This window comes from Myodes glareolus, chromosome 8, assembly GCF_982192425.1.
Source record: "Myodes glareolus chromosome 8, mMyoGla1.1, whole genome shotgun sequence".
Taxonomy (NCBI): domain Eukaryota; kingdom Metazoa; phylum Chordata; class Mammalia; order Rodentia; family Cricetidae; genus Myodes; species Myodes glareolus.
In genome coordinates, this window is record NC_142033.1 from 78,398,623 (window position 1) to 78,412,378 (window position 13,756).

The 13,756-nt window shown below is 42.8% G+C and overlaps 1 long non-coding RNA gene and 1 pseudogene across 2 annotated transcripts; one reads left to right on the top strand and one right to left on the bottom strand.

Moving 5' to 3' along the window:
• Window positions 1-854: 854 nt before the first annotated feature.
• Window positions 855-8,642, bottom strand: LOC125410377 (uncharacterized). 2 transcript variants are annotated; one of them, XR_015002577.2, is made up of 4 exons: window positions 8,263-8,642; window positions 2,246-2,439; window positions 1,906-2,034; window positions 855-987 (listed from the first exon to the last, which is right to left on the bottom strand). It is a non-coding gene; the product is annotated as an uncharacterized LOC125410377 (long non-coding RNA). The 2 variants fall into 2 exon arrangements; XR_007235037.3 differs by lacking the exon at window positions 8,263-8,642 and adding an exon at window positions 7,520-8,055.
• A 2,726-nt stretch (window positions 8,643-11,368) lies between these two features.
• The window catches only part of LOC125410395 (small ribosomal subunit protein eS6 pseudogene), a 112,978-nt pseudogene continuing 110,590 nt past the window's right edge, over window positions 11,369-13,756 (top strand).

Genomic DNA, 13,756 nt, shown 5'->3' on the forward strand with positions numbered 1-13,756 from the left:
AAAATGTCATGAGTTTCTCTCTCTCTCTCTCTCTCTCTCTCTCTCTCTCTCTCTCTCTCTTTCTCTCTCTCTCTGTGTGTGTGTGTGTGTGTGCATGCGTGTGTGTGTCTTTGTCCTGAAGATTTTAGAAAATAATCGATTATAAGTTGCCTACCAGAAGCCCATTTTAAGAATCAAGACCCAGGTTAAAGGTTAAGAGATAAAGAGGGAACTTTATTCGTTTAAGGTTTGTTTTGAAATTAAATAAGGAAAATCAGTCATGGGATTCTGCAAAGGCTGCTGTTTGAAGTAGCCATATAGAACTCTTTATCTGCAGTGAACAGTGCAGGTGAACTGGGAAGAAAGGCTGCTTATGATGCAGCCACCCTTGGAGATGCATCAAAGGAACTCATGAAACCCACTTTTCTCAAGGAATTAAAGAGGGAAACGTGTTCACTATCTTAATTAGTGTTCTATTGCTGTGATAAGATACTATAAACAGAGGTTTTGCTGTCTTGCAGACATTTCTAAATAATCAATCAGAGGCTTAATATTAATTACAGAACGTTTGGCCTATAGTTCAGGCATATTACTAACTAGCTCTTACATTTAGACTAACCCATTTTTATTAATCTATGTATCATCACAGGACCGTGACATTACTGGTCTGCTGGCATCTTGCTTCTTGGGCAGCTGGCTGGTGTCTCCCTCAACTTCACCCTTCTTTCTCCCTGCATTCAGTTTGACTTCTCTGCCTAACTATATTCTGCCTTGTTATTGGCCAAAGTGGTTTTTACTCTCAATCAATGAGACCAACATATATCCATAGTGTACAGAAGGGTTGTCCCACAAGAAGATACCATAACCACAGCAACTCTTATAAAATAAATCATTTATTTGGGGCTTGCTTACAGTTTCAAAGGTCTCGTCATGGGGGAAGCAAGACAGACATGGCAGACATGCAGGCAGACATGTTACGGACAGTAGTTGAGAGTTCTACATCTGGATCTGTAGGCAACAGGAAGAGAGAGACTCTGGGTTTAGACTAGGCTTTCTGAAACCTCAAAACCCACCCCGAATGATACACTTTCTCTAACAAGACCACACCTCCTCATCCTTTCAAATAGTGCCACTCCCTGGTATTCAAATCTATGTGCTATGTGAGCCATTTTCTCTAAAATCCCACATCCACTTATTATTTAACTGTTTACTTTTCCAAAGTCTACATTGGCTGCTTTCCACTCTGACAATAGCATGTTCCTATGCAACAAGAAATGAAGGTTTATTGTTCATAAAGCCCTAGTGTTAGCTGTGAGTATTGTCTATCTAACTTTCCGTTTGGAGTAAAATAAATAATTTTTAAAAATAAAGAACTTAGCTTAAAGGAGAACTACAGTAACTTTAGTTCCCATGCTTCAATATTAATTAAGACACTTGACCTTAATATAGATAGGCATTTCAAAGGAATATGAAGAACTTTCATTCATTCAAAAGACCTTAAAAAGTCAGTATACAACAATAAAAGCTGCCATTTTTCCAAGAAGATTCAACGTTTCCTAACACGTACACACATGGTGTTAAAACATCAGGCAAATCCTGAAAAGACTACAAAAGAGATAGATAAACCATTGTTACAGCAGGGACTTCAGCGTCTCTGTCCTAACTTAGACTAATCAGACATCTGCAGGGTAAATCAATAGACATGTACATCAGCAGACAAATCTGGGCAGAGACCTTTTAACTCCCACAAAAAATAACTCAAACTGAATACAGTGAAAAAAGGAAAAAGCATTTTAAATCTTTTGGAAGATACAGGGCTGAAAAAGGAGTTTTGAATGAAATGTGAATGCACATAATTCATGAAAGAAAAAACAATAATCAGAATCTTATGAAAATCAGATATGAGCCAGGCATGATGGTACAAACCTATAGTCCCAGTATTCAAGAAGCAGAGGTAGCGTGATCAGGAGTTCAAGGCTGCCCTGGCCTGTACCGTGAGACTCTGCTCTTGAAGAATCAAGGAAAGAGACGTTTGAACAAGAAGTTTCAGTTATCCTACAAAAAGAGATAAAATGGGTTTTTTTGTTTGTTTTTAATAAGGCATAAACTGAGAAAAAATGCCAGATTTGTCTGATAAAAGATTGAAAACAAAACACACAAAGATTCTTTAAAAAATAACACAATAATAAAATGAGAAAGCAATTTAAATGTGAGCAAAGCTCTCAGTAGAAATTTCAGAATACAGGATATACTGGAGGCAGCTTACCATATAGAAGGAGGTATAACAGCATCCATCATAACATGACAGCCAATCAACACGAGAGCTTCCACTAGGCAGCCATCCGAGCTGCTTAACCCGGACTCTGCTAACGCCAAATGCTATGAAGATGCTGAGTCTCAATTCTTTCTCTCATCTCCCAGCTCAGGACTTCAGAACTTAGGCTGGTCCCCCGTGACAGACTTGACAAGAGTCATAACATAGTGATTAGACACAGAGCTTCTACGCAATTGCTCAACTGATCTAAATTACATATCCTTTCAAACACTTGAGTCTAGCTAGGTTCAAGTCCCTAGTGACTGGAAGCAACCTAGTTTCATTCAGTAGGCAAAAACGTAAACCTTATCTCCCCATACAAAACAATGTTATTAAATAACACAACTATTTCAGGCATGTGCTATGAAATGAAAAAGTTCTGGAAAGGGTGGGTGTTGTACAATTCCAAAGGCACAGGCACGCCATTCTGAAGGGTGTAACTGCAGCGCAGTGAGTGCTCAAGCGCTGTCCAGACGTTTGTGGACGTGTCCCGGTTGAAGGGATGTGGGCGTGTCCCGAAGCACAGGGGATGCTGAGATGTTCAGATCACGAGGCTGTAACTGCCAGCATGTGAGACCTCACCTCTCCAACACTAATCATCGCACTTTATGGTTCCTTCTAGAGAACTTGGCTGGCATTGGTTCATGTTTCTTGGAAAGCAACCTCCAGTTCTTTGGAGTCTACTGAGTTTGTCATTCATGATGGGCTCCTCGGATGATGCCTGGTTTCCTTCTAATGAAGAGCCTTGAGGTACGCTCCAGAGATGTGGAGTGTGGGAGCCTGGTTATGTCAAAAAGCTCCACAAAGGGGTCAGAAGGTTAGGATGCTTGGCTTCATTTTAAGCTCAGGAAAGGGACGGAAGCTGCAGGCTGAGTTCAGTCTCCTGTTCTAAGGCAGAGCCAGTCATTCCTAGGACCTGACACCTTGAGCCAAACCTCAGCACCATAAACACAAAGAAAAGTTGCTGGTTGATGACTAACATCAATGTACCAGAAGGTGGTTGCCTCTGAGGTAGGAGGCTTCGTATTTGGAATCTATCTGATGTTACTCTGCCTATTCCATTGACTCCTCCCAGTTTGATGGCTTTTTAATGCACCTGTAACTGAACGATTTCTTGAGTTCTGTGAGTCGTTCTAGCAAGTCACTAAACTTGTGGAGTTAGTGAACCCCCATATCTATAGCCTTTGTATCAGAAGTAAGGTGGCCTTATACTTCATGCTTGAAGATGGTATTTGAAGTGAGTGTAGTCTTGAAGGAGGTTGTACACTTCACTTGTGGAGACTGACCTAACTCCAGGTAGTTAGTAGATTGCAATATACTACTTAATAGGAATGAGCCAAAATGATACCTTGCCTACACAATCTTCATTCCAAAACCCATGTCTTCCATCGAACCAGAAAACAAATGAGATAAATTCCAACAGAGACACACTCTGCAAAATTCCTGATCGGTCCTCGTCAGATTTATGAATCACGAGAAACAAGGGAGATCACAGCCAATAAAAGCCTAAAGAGTCGTGGTGAACTGAGTATAACGTGGCTTTCTGGGTGGGATCTGGAGGAGATGGAGGGCATCGTGGTAGACCTTAACTAACAATAATGTCTTGGTTTTTGTTAATGTGCCGGTTTGTTCACGTGACAAATGTTTCATGCTATCACAAATGCTAATGAAAAGCAAACTCAAGCCAGGGAGCAAGAGAGTGCTCTCCGCTGCCCCCATGGCTTATTCAACCAGCAGAAAGCTAATCTAGACAGTTGCCCAACACAAGCTGCAAACAGGGAGAATAATTTAGCAAGCCATATACCTGACTAACTTCTTCTATTTAGGATCTAGAAAGAACCCTCGGATTTTCACAGTGCATAGGCAAGCAAGCAGGTGGTCTGATCTGAAACTGCAAACCGGGTGAGCAAGCTTGTGGCGCAGAGAACAGATGACTACAAAGAAGAGCATTGAGAAGAGAGCCAGTTCTCCAGGATGCCACAGCGAGAGCCAAGAGTCACATGACACAGGAGTCCCTTGCTGTGATATTTGTAAAAGGCAAATCTGAGGCGATGGGAATGGGTTTGAGACGGTTGCGAAGGGCACAACAAGATTAAGGAGCAGAGGTGTGTGTCTCTGCAGTCTCTCACATGGGACTCAGTGACATGGAACCGCACATGGAAGTATAATAAAAGAAAGTGAGTGAGGGATACATCTGTTCATTCTCTCTGTCTCTCTCTCTCTCTCTCTCTCTGTGTGTGTGTGTGTGTGTGTGTGTGTGCGTGTGCGCATGCGCGCGCCAGAGCTAGAAAGCTATTTAATGTATAAGGATCAAAAAATAAAAGAGGCAATTGAATGTGTACAGGAGGGGATGATTTAAGCAATAAAAAAAACCCAAAATGGCTGTAAGCAATTAAAAAGTAAGCATGCATGAATCTGTAAAGACAGAGAATAAAGCGAGGAACTCATTGTCAGCACTAAGAGTCACTAGGAAACCCAGCAACAGAAAGAAGCACATGCACGTCCTTTATATTCCTCTGATGCAAACTGTATTCCAGACAGACACAAGACATTTCTGTAGATGGTTCTATCAAAACAACACAAAGGGAACAAGGAGGCTGTCGTTGTGCGTGCTCAAATGAAATGACTTAGCCAGCTGATAATCTTAGTGCTGGAAACAGAGCAGCCAGGTCTCGGAAAATAGAAGCAAATGAGCAAGTAAAAGACGCTGGTGGAAAACGCTGTTTGGCTTGGATGTGGAGCCTCCCACTGAGTCACTGGTGGAATTCTTAACACTCCATTGGCAAGCAGGAACAGAGGAAACAAATCAATATTTTGAAGGCCCAGGAAAACACAGGTTCAATGGCATTGTGGTGGTATAATCACAGTTGTGAGGTGCGGTCATGATTACCTGGGGTAAAGATATTTTCTTCTCTTTTACAAATGCATGTTCAAGTCTGTGTAGGCAAAAGTGACTCCTCAGTGACAAAAGCAGGTGGAAAATTTATTTAAAAATATGATGAATTAATGATGAGATTACCATTGAGATTTCCATTGCAGCGAACATATTGGATGAAATCACTCATCAGTAAGAGCTTTTAAAGCCTTTTGCACATATATATGTCAAGATGTTTAATCCTGCCAGCTTAATGGAATCTAAAATCACCATGGAAATAAATATCTTGGTGTGTCTCTGAGAAATTAAATTGCTGGGTTAATTGAGATGCGAAGACCGACCCTAAACCTAGGCAGTGCAGGGACCAAATGAACAGGACCTGAGCATCAACATTTCTCTCCCCTATTCCTGACTGCGGACACAATGTGACCAGCTGCTTCCTACTTCGGCAGCCATGCTCCCGTTAAACTCCTAAAAGTTTCAGTGAAAACCTCTGCCTTCACAATAAACCCTCCCATCCACAAGTTAGTTAGTCCTAGTGACTACTAGCTAACACACCTCACGCTCCCTCCTACCCTCCTATCATTGCCTCGTCCTGCTCTTATAACTTCCATTTGTCCCTCTAGGCAGTCTTATGTCAACTTTCAGATCGTGTGTGTGTGTGTGTGTGTGTGTGTGTGTGTGTGTGTGTGTACAGAATCCAGGGCGTGGAAAGCTAGCTTACAGGTAAAGAATACCAGCTACTTTTGTAGGGGGCTGAAGGCTGGTTCCCAGCATTCAATTCTCCCAGGTCACAACAAGCTTTGCAACTCCAGTTCTAAGGGATCAAATGCCCTCTTCCCCTTGTGTGGGCACAGCACATACATATGCATACATTCACACAGATGCACGCATCCTCCTAAGTTCAAATAAAAACTGAAACTTGGAATCTAGGAATCACAAGGAGAGAAACCATATATGTGTCTCCCTGAGATTTCTCGGGACTCAATTAAAAAGTTTTCTCCAGTTGCCTCCATTATCCTACAAACAACATAACTTCATTTCTTCTTATGGCTGAAAAACGTTCCATTGCGTATATAACATCTATAGTTCAAATACTTGCTTGTGTGATTGGTTAAAAATAGTCAAATTAAACTAATGTTTTAAAGAGGTGTTTGTGGGTACTCTTCTGCCATCCGTTTGTCTGTTTGGTAAGCCATTATGTACTCTGGTTTTGACCTCATCTAGTGACTGGAGTTGCTTTTAAAACTCAGTGCCTAGATTTGTCTTAAATATTTAAAACATATGCTTTGCATTAGCTGCAAATACACGCATGTGAAATAGTTAAAAGTGATTGGTCCCTTTTGCCACTTTTATGGTCAAAACATGTGTTGTGAATTACAAGGTATTAATACCTAACCATCTCTATAAAAATGTTTTTCCCATAAACAAAGCCCAAGTGCATACAGAAGGCTCTCTAGGAGTTCTTGCTGCTGATGTTAGGCCCCTTGTTGTAGAAAGAGGCTGTCTTTGGGATACTAGAAAGAAAGAACCAAGGTAGGGATTTGACCAAGAGGCATGAGCTAGAGAGATAGCCCAGGGCGTATAAAGCTTCCCAAGTCAGCATGAGTACTCAAGTTTGCTCTCAACAGTCAGGTAGACATCTCGTTGTGGCAGTGTAACGCTAACACTAGGCGGTGGAGACCAGAGGATCTTGGGGTCTCACTGGCCAGTCAGTCTAGCTAGTGCAGTAGGCTCTAAGCTGAGCGAGAGGCCCTGTTTGAAACAAAGAAGGGAGACCGCGGTCAAGTTATCCAGCATCAACAATGGGCCTTCACACCCACATGCAGAGACTTGCATACACCATACAACACACACACAAACACACACTCTTTAGTCCATAGTTCTGAGGCTCAAAGGCATGGCCCTAACCTCAGCTCTGCTCTGAACAGGAACCTATGCTGGATATCACCACCGTAGTGGCAGCACACGTGGGAGGAAAGGTTCACACCGTAAGACAGGATGTGGGGGCAGGGCGCTCTTGCTCTTCCATGATAACCACCCATAAGGACACCGTATCCCATCAGAACGTCCCTTAGCGGGGACACCATTCCCTGCCAAGTCCCATCTTTTAAAGACTTAACACTGTAACCCCAACACACCAAAGGACAAGATCCCAATGTTGAGAATGTGAAGCGTGAATCATCCCTACACCATAGCAGCATCCCAGGCAGGCTGTATTTGGCTCAAGTCACACAATACAAGGGAACTGTGTCTTTGTTACATCGCCACAGCTTATTCCATTCCACCTTGACCCTTCTTTGGCCTTGAGTCTTCGGCAGACCTAAAAGCAAACTGTCTCCAGTAAATACCTTACTGCCTGTGAAATTCCGCCGTCCACTGTCTGCTAGAGAAGAAACAGCTTGATGGTGAAGAGAGGCCCAGGAACTCCAAATGGGTCTGCTTCGATCCCAGCCTCAAAATCTACAGCTGGTGCTTACTGACCAAGGGAATCTAAATCCTAAGGCATTAACCCAAAAGCACAGCGAGCCCTCTGTTCATACTTTTTCTAGGTCAATGTCCCCTTAAATGTCTTAAAACCCTATCCAAAAAAACCCAAACCAAACCAAAAACAAAATAAAAAATAAACAAAGTAAAAAGACAACATTTTAAGAGATGTTCAAGGACAGATGTCAGGTAAAGTTGTCTTACAGCGTAGATTTCCATGTGGAGGGCATACTCTGAGGGGATGGGGTCTTCTCAGTGGGTGTGTGTGACTGATTGTGAGGCTACCACGTCTGTCTCAGTGTACTCAAGAATAAGCTGTTCCTACGACTGTGTTACCTCTTTTGAATATTGGTTACCCAAACAGCTTTCAATCTAGGTTGTAACCTGAGCCTCAGCTGAAACTATTTAATCAAATTGTTGGAATATTCTAGAACCACTCTAGAACCACTTAGGTCACTCAGGTGACCTAAGAAACAAAAAACAAAAACACAGAGGGTGTGGAAAACTCAGATCAGAGGAGACCTGCATTCTTGACTGCTACACCCTGACCAAAGAGAATGCTGGGTGCTGCCAAAGGGACTCTGAGTTCTAAGATCTTTGCGTATACCTGGTCATGTTGTAAGAATGGTTGAATGAGTCTCTACAAGTCCAAAGACAGGACACGCTCTTCCAGCCTGGACACTGAGAGAAGAAGCTGTTGCAGATGGTGAGATTCGTACTTCTAGACACAGATCCCACGTTGCTATGCACAGACCAGTGACATCTCACCCTTTAACTTTCTGGAGATAGCAGGGGCAGAAGGCTGACTGATGAGTTTCTTGACATAAATGACACGGGAGCAAGAGCTCCCCATGGCTCAGATGTTAACGAAGCCTTAAGTCAGGCAGAATCTGAAACGGATGCGTACTTCCCTAGCTAAGCATCAAAGGCTTGGATGATGGGGAATACAAAACTCAGTCTGCTTCGATCACATTAACTAAGCTTAGAGATGCTTGTTTATATAGAACACTTGTACGAAACAGTTCACATCTTTGGAACCCCGGAATGGAGATTCCGTCATTCTGTTACCATCATCAAGAGCCAGCTCTAGGTCTGTTGTGGATAAAAATAAAGATAAAGATCCAGATGGGACTCAACTGACAATGACTCAGAAAAATAGGAAGCTACATCACCACCATAGCAGGGCATCTTTGTGATTTGGTTGTCAGGGTCTGCTGAACCTCACACTGCCTATCACAACCCAAATCATTGTGGTCACGTAAATATGTGAGCACACACTCATGCAGGCATCTATATGTATGTGTGTGTGTGTGTGTGTGTGTGTGCGCGCACACACACACACATAAATATCCAGAGAGAGAGAGATAGAGGGGAGAGGGAGGGAGGGAGGAGGGATGGAGGGAGAGAGGGAGGGAGGGAGGGAGGGAGGGAGAGAGGGAGAAAGGGAGGGAGGGAGGGAGGGGACAGGTCTCCAATTGAGTCTGAGTATCTGGACTGTCTCTTGTACCATTTAGGAGAGCTACAAGCAGCAGAAATGCTGTCCATGTTCTTCTGGATATTCATGTAGAATTGTGCACTTGGACTGAGCTTGGCCTTGACTTTGTCCCATCTTACTCATAAAGCAGGACCACAAGGCAAAGTACAGGGCACTATATTTGAAGAATGGAAAAAATAATTATATATTCCCCAAATATTACATAGGACTAACCTTACCTGAAAGGAAGGCATTTCTCTGATTGGGCCCCAGTCTGTGGTTATCAGAGCAGATAGAGGTGTCTACCATGGTGACCATCTAAAGCTTTTCTGAGACCAGTTGGCGCCCTCCAGATTACTGGGCAAGTTACAGAAATTAAAAACAGATGTGCCCCCAAATGTGACACTGCTTGCTTGTAATTACAATGATCCTTAAAGACTCTTTATTGAGCCTCAAATTGAAGTTTAGTGAACAATTGCCCCAAAATGTGGGGTTTCCCACGCTACATGTCACAAGAAAAACTGAATTCAAGCTGAGGCCCTCAGGCCTGTTGCCATGACTACAACATCCTGCAATTAGATGACATGATTGTTGCTGTATTTATCTTAAGGAAGTTTATAACCTCTTGGAAGGAAATTGTAAACTTCCTTTTTATCCAATCTTACTTGGAATAAGCAAATCCTTCGGAGCCTGGTTTACACTGAAGAGAAAGTTGTTGTCTTCATAGCATAGAACTGCGGTCATTCCTCACCGAGCTCCTCCTGTGTAGAGTGTCCACAACCCCAGCCTTACCCCTTCTCCAGTCATTTCATGCTTTGCATTGGAGAGCACCAATGCCTGTTAATTTCATTATACTCCACATTGCACCGAAAAGGATAAGCTAAGATTGTTTTAATTCTGTCATAATGACCTCCTTCTTTCTTCTTGGCCACTTTTACTCTATTGGTTTGTTGTTGTTTTATAGTTTCTGTTCCATTTTCTATTTCATGGACTGACCAGGTAGTGGGGACACATTGAATTTAGTGATACATTCAGTACTATAATTCCAGCAACAAGAAACTAATGATATTCTTTTCATGCTAAGGTGTGTGTGTGTGTGTGTGTTCCTATCAAGTGGTTAACATGCTCAGTTGGTAATTATGCCCTGGGTGTTTTGTTTCAGTTCTTGGGTAGAATTGGCATTCAAACATGAGCTCTCCAATGAAGAAACTATGCTGAGGTCAATTTAATAGCTGGGAGAACCAACTTTTAGATCCTTAGTCAAACACTTTTAGAGCCTTACAGTATTGCAAGTATCCCTTATGTATGATGAAAATATAAATGCCAAATGTGAGTCAAATGGCTTTTTAGGATTGGTTCTTAATTGCACCAATGCTGGACTCCTGACACAGAAGTATCAGTCACACTGAATTGTGTCAAATGTGACAAGCATCCAGCTGCTGACATGTGAGGACCCCTGAACATCTCCCAGTACCACACAGTACTTCACTGCCCCACCACACAGGTTCACATTGCATTTATGAAATGAGTTTCAGAAACTGATGTTTTTTTCTGGAACACTAATAAAAATCTACATGAAGAGGAGATTTGTGGCCAAAGAATACACTCCATGAAAACCGGATAAACACATTTCGATGTTCTGAGAATTTCAGCTTTTTCTTCTGAGCACAGTAACACTGCATAACAAGTAACGCCAAGCAGGTATGTAAACAAACCCTCTGATCTGCTCAGGGGTCATGGCCTAGGGACACAAACACAGCAGACACATTGACCTTCGATGACCCATGCTCTAGGATAGGATGATGAGGGAGAACCTGGTGAAAAGACCCTAAGTGAGAGAGGGAATCAACCACCTGGAGTTAAAGACTCTGTGTGAGGTGCCTGGGCTGAGAGAAATTAAAGACAGGAATTATCACTGGAAGAACCTACTTCTGTGCACTCTAAGAGGTTGGCTTCTCAGGCGCAGGTGTCTTCTGCATTGCTGAACATCTTCCAAAACACTCAAGACTCAAGTTCAAGCACAAGTTTTCAGTGACATAGTCATCCATTGGCTTGATTTCAGAATGCAAACTCCATTTTGTCCACATTCCACAGATAAGTTGGCACAGCGTGGCACAATCTTCCCAGAGTCCAGGCAGTGGCATAAGCCTCCTCTGCACTAGGGGGGAGAACCTTCATGCCACAGAAAACCAGAGGGAGAGGCGCTGCCATTAGGCCCATCTCCAGATGTGAAAAAGGATCCACAAAATATGAATGGCCATTTTTCCTTACTGTGCTTGTTATAAGCTTGTGTCCCATCCAACTAAAAGCATCCTTCACAGTCAAAATGAAGCTGAATATCTCCTTTCCTGCCACCGGCTGTCAGAAACTCATTCAAGTGTATCGGCGAATCAATCCCACACCAGTTATATTTTAAGGGGTTATTTATTTTGGGGGGTAAAACTTACATACACCATAAACCATCAGGAAGGGAGCCTAGTCGCAGGAGCTGGGAGCAGGAGCCAGGAGCAAGCACCGGAACCAAGAGCTGGAACCAAGAGGGCCTGATCCGGATCTGCTTCTCTTTTTAAAAGAGAAATATACCACGCCCCAGTGGGCCGGTATTTCAGCAGCTATTGGCTGATGGAGCGGAAGTCGCTCCCCGCTGCACTGTGGGCTCGTATTTCAGCGACTATTGGTTGAGGCAGCGGAAGTTACTCCCACAACACAAGTGGACGATGAACACAAGATTCCTAGGTTCGACAAGAAGCACATGACCACAGAGGTAAATGCTGATGCTCTGGGTGAAGAATGGAAGAATTATGGGGTCCCAATCAGTGGTGGGAATAACAAACAGGTTTTTCCATGAAGCAAGGTGTTTGGATGCATGGCGGAGTGTGCCTGCTGTTGAGTGAGGGGCATTCTTGTTATAGACCAAGGAGAGCTGGAGAGAGGAAGAGAAAGGCTGATTGCAGATGCATTGTGGATGCCAATCTGAGTGTTCTCAATTCTCAGTTGTTTAACGAAAGGGGAGGTGGGGAGAGAATGATATTCCTGGACTGATAGATACTACTGTGTCTCGTCAGTTGGGACCTAAAAGAGCTAGTAGAATCTGAAAGTTTTATAATCTCTCTAAAGAAGATAATGTTCACCAATACATCAGAAAGTTCTTAAGAAGATAAGGGGCCCAGGACCAATGCGCCCAAGATGAAGCATCATGTTTCTCCATGTGTTCTGTAGCACAAGCGCCGATGTCTTGTTCTGAAGAAACAATGTACTAAGAAAAACAAGGAGCGGGCTGCAGAAGATGCTGAACTTTTGATCAAGAGAATGAAGAAAGTCAGAAAAGTGCCAAGAACATATTGCCAAGAAATGTAGGCTGTCCTTACTAAGAGCTTCTACGTCTAAATCTGAATCCAGTCAAAAATATGTCTCTAAAAGTAACAAATAATCATACCTTGAAAAAAGAAAAACATCCTTCACACATGTGTCCTGAGGGCAGAGACCAGGGCATTATGTCCTAAAAGGCTGAGAATGTTGAGACACAAGGGAGTTTACATTACCACTCTAGATTCTGCTTTCAAGGCTAAAAACACATTGCCGTGTTGTCTTAGTCAGGATTACTATTGCTGTGACAAAACACTGTGATCAAAAGCGACTTGGGAGAAAGGGGTATATTCAGCTTATACTTCCCCATTGTAGTCTATAATCAGAGGAAGTCAGGGCAGGAACTCAAGCAAGGAAGGAACCTGTAGGTAGGAGCTGATGCAGAGGCCATGGGAAAACACTGCTAACTGGTTTGCTTTTAGTAGGTTGTTAGCCCAGTTTCCTATATAACTCAGGACTACCAGTCCAGGGATGGCACCAACCAAAATAGGCTGGGCGCTCCCCCATCCAGTGTCTAAGAAAATACCTGGTACGCTTGCCTGCCTACAGTCAGCCTTATGGAGAAGAACTTTTCTCAGTTGAAGTTCCCTCCTTTCAGAAGACTTCAGTTTGGACCAAGCTGACATACAACTAGCCAGTCTTTTATGAGACTGTGTTTCTGAAATAGACTTCAGGATAATTTGTGGAAGTAAAAGCCAGGCCATCTTTTCATTTTCTCTCCTTTCTCCTGTGCTGGCAACCTCCCAGGACAGGCTATGAACTTCAAGTCTGCAGAACCCATGTCTTGCCTCTTCTCAGAATTGAAAGTCATTGAGGTTGCCAGTTGACCATTTTGGGACCATACGGATGACCTCTACATGATTCCAGGTGATAATACGGTTTTAGAGTAATGACCTTGTGATGTGATCTCTTTCCATTTTAAATTATTAGCATGATAAAATTAGAATGCACCATTTTAATCATGTTTAAGAAAATATTGTGTTATGTGTCTTCATAACAATGTACGACCACCACTCTGATCAGTCATGCCCTTTTGTTTTTCTCTTTCCAAACTGAAACTAAATAAGATTCCCACCATTCTTTTTGGTACTTGTGCAGATAGCACTAGGCCAGCATTCTGTGAAAGTAGACTTATATAGTACATAGTTCTGTCTGTGATTGTCTGGATTTGCTTGTAATAATTTTTTTCATGTAACCCATGGTGCAACGTAAGTAGTATTTGCTTCCATTTCAGTGCTGGACACCATTCTGCTGTGTGTCG